This window comes from Alligator sinensis, unplaced genomic scaffold, assembly GCF_000455745.1.
Source record: "Alligator sinensis unplaced genomic scaffold, ASM45574v1 scaffold175_1, whole genome shotgun sequence".
In the NCBI taxonomy this organism is placed as follows: Eukaryota; Metazoa; Chordata; order Crocodylia; family Alligatoridae; genus Alligator; species Alligator sinensis.
In genome coordinates, this window is record NW_005842536.1 from 304,696 (window position 1) to 311,061 (window position 6,366).

At 41.8% G+C, this 6,366-nt stretch overlaps 1 long non-coding RNA gene across 2 annotated transcripts; it reads left to right on the forward strand.

Moving 5' to 3' along the window:
- Positions 1–297: 297 nt before the first annotated feature.
- On the forward strand, positions 298–5,846 carry LOC102387712. Of its 2 annotated transcripts, XR_324771.3 has the most exons (5): positions 298–928; positions 1,021–1,166; positions 3,191–3,283; positions 4,402–4,463; positions 5,588–5,846. It is a non-coding gene; the product is annotated as an uncharacterized LOC102387712 (long non-coding RNA). The 2 variants fall into 2 exon arrangements; XR_003095935.1 differs by lacking the exons at positions 4,402–4,463; positions 5,588–5,846 and adding an exon at positions 3,879–4,394.
- Positions 5,847–6,366: the final 520 nt, after the last annotated feature.

Consider the following 6,366-nt stretch of genomic DNA (forward strand, 5'->3'; position numbering starts at 1 on the left):
CCCCCCCTCCCCCCCGCCCCCCCCCCCGCCGCTGCTGCCTCCTCCTCGCTCGCTCGCTCGCGCAGGCAGCCAGGGAGGGAGGGAGCCCCGCTTCCGCCGCGCCGCTCCCCGCTCTGCCCCTGCCCCTGCCCTGGCCGCGGCTCCTCGCTGCGGGCGGCGGCCCCGTCCCCACCCCTGCTTCTGCCTCCGAGTTTCTCTTTCTTTTCCCCTTCCGAGCTGCTGCCTGGGAGTGGAGTCTGCGCCCGGGCCTGCGCCAGGAGGAAGACAGCCGGCGGCTCGTGAAGAGGGACCTTCCGCCGCGCCGCTCCCCGCTCTGCCCCTGCCCCTGCCCTGGCCGCGGCTCCTCGCTGCGGGCGGCGGCCCCGTCCCCACCCCTGCTTCTGCCTCCGAGTTTCTCTTTCTTTTCCCCTTCCGAGCTGCTGCCTGGGAGTGGAGTCTGCGCCCGGGCCTGCGCCAGGAGGAAGACAGCCGGCGGCTCGTGAAGAGGGACCATTTGAGGGAGGATTTTTTCTTGGAGGACGACTTTCAGGGACTCGGAGAGGAGCCTGAGCGTGAATCCCCGAGGAAGGTCGTCTTCCCCCCGCGCAGTGAGTGGAGCTGCCAGACCCGGGACACTTGCTGGATCTTAAATTCTCCTGTTTTTTCTTACGTGTTTTAAGAGGCTTGATGTCACCAGATCTGAAACGCCCGATGCTGAAAGTGGTCCTGGGTCAAGAGATTACTCGCCGAATTTGAATGATTTTTAAAACCAGTTTTCTTGAGCGAATACGGGAGAATTAAAACAAAAATGATGCTGAGGTGAAGGGTCCTTCCTTGGGAGCTGAAAGGTTTGCTGGTAGATTTCCTGGAAGCCGGCACTGGGGCTGTGAAGGAAAGGTTGCAGAATGGGACTGCCCTAATCTGGAAGCTGCTCTGTTTTTCTCTTCAGGTAAAATGGGTTGTGAATGATCCCAGCCTGGTGTGGCAGCCAAGGCTCCTTCCTATACGCATTAACCTCCTTCTTTTCTGCCATTCTTATAGTTCCTACCCAGCCTTCCTCTGGGAAACTCCATATGATCAGACTGGCATCTAGGATGTGTAAAGACTGCAGGACTGAGCCATGAAGACACCGAGCAGTTGGGCATATGGTGTTGTGCTCCTGTCAGCTCTGGATGGACCTCTTTTCCGTAAGGGAGTTCTTAGAGAGCCATGCACTGGTCCTGCATCCATGCACTTGAATCCTGCCTGGCTTCTGTGTCATTTGTGTGTTCTGTGGCTACCACAGATTCAAATGCGTCTCTTTAAATTAATAAAATGATCCAGTTCATAATGCTGGAGAGGAAAATGATGACTCAAAATCCATTCTAAGACTTTGTGTGCTTCTGGGTGCAGACTGAGAGAGATGTGATTAGAGAATATTGTGATTTACTTCTAAATATGCTAATTTTATATGAATAAATCTATATGTACATTTTATAGACACAGTTAATTTAAGCCACATTTCTCTTGAAAACTTGTTGACTGCTATTATTAATTAAAAATAACATGTAATCCTGAGTTCTGTAAATACCCATGTGTTTAACCTCACTGTTCACCAGAGCTACTCATGCTAGCAGAATTAAGCATTTATAGACAAAAGGCCTAATAATGCTTTAATTAAAAGGTAAGAGGAGTAAACTCTTGCCCGTGCCTTCATTTGGTTTAGTTTATGAATGTAGCAGTCCTTCATATAGTTGCTTGTACACAGTTAATTCTAGGAATCCTTGTCTGTAGGCAAAATATGGAACTTGTTGATCCTTAGGCCCCAGGACTTCATATTGTTGCACACATTCTTAGTGTAAGTCAGCTGAGATGTTGTTTTTGTAATTTTAAGCATGGAGAATCAGGGTGCATCAGCTTCCCCTCTTATTTATGCAGAATTTTTTGCGCAGGCAGGAAGAAAAGCAGGAATAAGGAAATCTGATTATAAAACCATAAATTTAGCACAAGGACGCAAGACCAAGTGTAATACCTACCTCAGTCTACTTTCTAACTTTGTATTACTGCAAGATTCAAGTTGATGGAATCTCTAAATGGTTTTACTAATTACCTTCATGATTAAATATTTAAAAAGAAAGTTATAGAATGGAATAAAGTGATTTGCACTAAATGCAACTTTCTTTTTCAGTATCATGTCTTTCCAACATAAAGTGTGGCTATCTAGTGTAAATGACATGGTAATAAAATGCACCCCTGTGCCTCTGTTAGATTTCTATCATAAGCTTAACTAAGATTGAGACTGGCCCTTTTTTCATACTTCATCAGCCATGTTTAATCAATTAGTATTACTATTTAATCAGAGTATTACCTAGGAAAGCAGTCATTTTTATTATATTATTATCTGTATCAGACAAGTTATAAATAATTTCATAGATTTCATAGACATTTGGGCTGGAAGGGACCCCGGAGGATCATCGATTCCAGCCCCCTACATTTGAGGCAGTGGTTGCTTTGAAAGTTATGATATACAAAATTAAGCTCTTTAAATGAAAAATAACTTTTATAATTATCTACAGCAATTATTACTCTGTATTAACTTGTACAAAGTAAGACCCCTCACAATCCTGTAATCTGATACACACAAGCTAGATAACAGTGACTCATTGTCTCTATTTTGGGGCTCCACGTAGGCACAAGAATGAGGGTTCATGTATGTATATACAAAACAATTCAATATGCAAAAATTCATCACACCTTGCATGCATGATGTCCAAAAAGGAGAAAGATTATGGTATCATAGAAGTTCTAAAAACAAAATATTAGAAAATATGATAAACTAAAGGCTAGTTTACAGGTCTGAACCTTGTTCTTCCTGTAGGCCCCTGGCCTGCAAGTGAATCACAAGTTTGGCGAAATAATTTTATGCACAGAGCTGATAAGTTCATAACCTCATTCTACTCTCTTTGAAGTCAAGTGAAGGCAGTTAAGAATGTATGTTTTCCTCCAACTGTATTATTATCTTTGCTGTAAATCTAAACTATATGGAACATCAGTTAACTCTCATAATATTTCTTGTATTTTTTCAAAGTAGACTGATACTTCAATATTTTTACAAAATAGTCAGAAACAAGAGATTATACACACAAGAAATAACAGAGAGAAAATATTTCTTTCAAGGATAAAAGAAGAAAGCTTGAGTCATAAATGTTTTACTACTGTTTTTTACTACCAGGTGAAATAAACTTGCAAGAAGGATGTATAAAATTGTATCTATAAATCTACTATTCAGAAGCAGAGAATACTTTTTGGCCTCTTGGATTTTAGGGTAAGTCCCCAGATATTTAGTTTATGAAGCTGAATAATTAGTTACGGGCAATGTGCAGTCTGGCATTTAAAAATATCCAATATCCATGTTTTCATAGACTCTGATGTACGCACTTATATTATCTGATTGCTTGTTAGATTGTTAATATTTATATTTCTCAATCTTTTCTATTTATGCCTGGATAGGTTTTAGTATAATCAAGTTCCTCTCGTTTTAAGCTTTGCTTGCTGTACAACTTCCTATATAACTAACAGTTAAATATATATTTTAACTGTGAGCTATTTCTTATTTCTTTGTGGCCAGAATTTTTTAAGGATTGTCTATGATATAACTGTATAATTAAAAGAGTCTTTAAAAAATGGCTATACTTTAAAAAATGGCATTTTAAAAATGTTGTATGCATTTTTGGGAGATAAGTGTATATTGATACACTGTAAAGTGAGTCGCATAGGATCCTAAATTTAATGCATCAAACTTACTTAGATTTTGGTGTTAAGTCTTGGTTTCGACCATGAATAAGAGAGGCAATGATGAATGCTGTCTGCAAAAAATATAAATATAATATCATGTTTTCTGCATTGATTTTTATCCACAGGAGCAAATAATTGCACCATATAATTGATTCATTGGGGAATATTCAGCATGAGAAGTGAATAACCTTAAGATCAAGTTAAGTCTAAAGTGAAGCAGATAAAGAAAAAAAATGAAATAATTTGCAGCTTGTAAAATAAAATATTTGTATACTTATTTGTTTTGCATGTTTGCAACCTGAGGGTGACCATTTATTTTATCTGATGTGGGAAATGTGCATAAAATCCTATCCCATTGCAAATTTCCCTATACTTGTTCTTTGACATGATTCAGGAGTAGAAACTCTGATGTCATGGAACAATAATATTAGTTTTCTTTCCCTCTAAAGCAGTGAATCGCAACCAGGATGCCTTGAGTTCCTTTCAGGGATGCTGCAGAGAGCCACACAAAATTAGCACTGTTAGGAGTGAAAACATGATTCACAAGATAAACCCAGACGCATCAAATAATGATCCATAATGTTAAAAATATTTTGAACTGTTAGCTTTCTATGCACCAGAAGAATTTCTTTTGTTATTTTTCCATAGTCAAAAAAGCAACTGAAAGTGAAGAACTGGCATTTTCCAAGGGGTGCCTACAGTCTAAAAAGGTGAGTACCACTTATACTCTGTTGGCTTGTTCTGTTTTCATACCCAAAAGTCAGACTCCAAATTGGTTCCAGCCTGTAGATATCCACAGACAGATTGTTTCTACATAAAAGCATTCACAAAGTCAACACCTCCAACTAGCCAAGTGTCAGCCTTCTGAGTGGGCTTCAACAACAGCCCAGGTAGAACATATTAAAGTAATCTAATATTGGGGTCATAAAGGCATGGGCAATGGTAGCAGGGCCCATAATAGGGATAAGTGTTCATACTAATCTTAAAAGATGCAGATGAAAAAAGTGTTTTGCTACTTGATGGAAATTTGAAATCTAAAAAAAAAAAGAGGATTTAAAGGCATGGTCTTTTCTATGAATGTGCTGAATCATACATAGTTCAGCACTTGCCTCTTAGGCTAGGGACAGAAATTATCCATAAACAGATAAAACCAATTCAAATCTGTAACAGAAGTTTAGTGCACATAAACCACTTTCAAGGTGGCCAAAACTGGTTTAAGATAAACCTGGATGGATATAGTGTCAGACTTAACTGATTTAGGTCAAATCAGTTTATTGAACTTCTGTCCCAGATCCCCTCCAGATTCAAGTTAACTCAGTCTCCCATCATCCCAGGATGCTTTGTACCTCCCACCCCCACCTTACAGGGTGGGCAGAGTAGGCTTGGCCCAAGCTGTCTGTTCTGGCCAAGCAGAGAGGTGTGGCTGTCTTCTGGCCTGAGCCACTGCTGGCATGTCGTTACATTTCCACAATCAAAAGTGAATGGCTGTTCACTTGCTCATCAGTTCAGTCTACACATCTTAGATTAACCTGTGAAAATTGAATTGATTTACCCTTGGGCTTTTTGACTATATGTCCATAGCCTTAGGAACTGAGTTCCAGATGTCACTTCCTTGTCAGAATTTTTCCTGGGCAGGCATTGTGAAGCTACATGCTGTCTGTGTTTGATGGTAAAGACACAGAACTCCGCATCAGTTGTATATCAAAAAAGAAAGAAAGAGTTTCAAGTCCTGTGGACATTATTAGCCCATGAGAGAAATCTTAAATCCCATCAGTGGGTATTTATGAGAGGTAAGGACAAAAGCATTCAAGCAATTTTCTTTATTTTGTTACAGCGTGCAGGTGAATCAACACAACTTAATGATCAAGGATTTGTAGAATCAGGACGGATATTTGACTTCTGATCATTGTCAAAAAAAGATGGAAGTCAGCAAAATCAGTGGGTTCTCCCTAGCCTGAAAATTACACTGATAATTGTGCGGGCCGGGAGCGGTCCGAGGCCCTCGGGGGCTTTCGCGGCGGGCTGTGGCCAGGAGCCCTGGCCCACGGGTCGGGGAATGCAGGCCAGCGGGCTAGAATTAGGCATGGACGCTTAGCGGTTGATTAAAGATTATTTTACTTACACCGAAGATGGTCGCGGTGCAGGCAGGAAAACTTGCTTGAGTTGCGGTTACAGACAGAAAAGAAGAGAGGCGGACAAGAGTTCCATCCACGCGAACCTCTAGCCCAATCCGGTTGAAGGCTCTAAACACGCGAGCCCGTCGCGTCAACCGAAGAAAACAACTCAGAGAAAGAGCTCTGGATACACTCACACGAAGTTTGCTAGGCTCCGTGGAACTTGCGCGCAGGGAAGGGGTTTGTCGAGGGATCGTTCGGCGACAGGGAGAGGCCAGAGGTTGATCAGACCCCTATAGCTTCCTTGAGATACACGCTAGGTCCAATAGGCTCCGCAGCGCTTAGAGATCTTCACAAGACGTGAAGTTCTCCTCCTCCAGATGGTTGTGGAGTCCTCCAACTTGGGCGGAAACCGCTCAAGCCTCTTATACGGCTAGCAAGCCAATCACTAGCCGCCACGTGGGAATAATTTAGAACTGGCCAATAGTGGGACACAAAT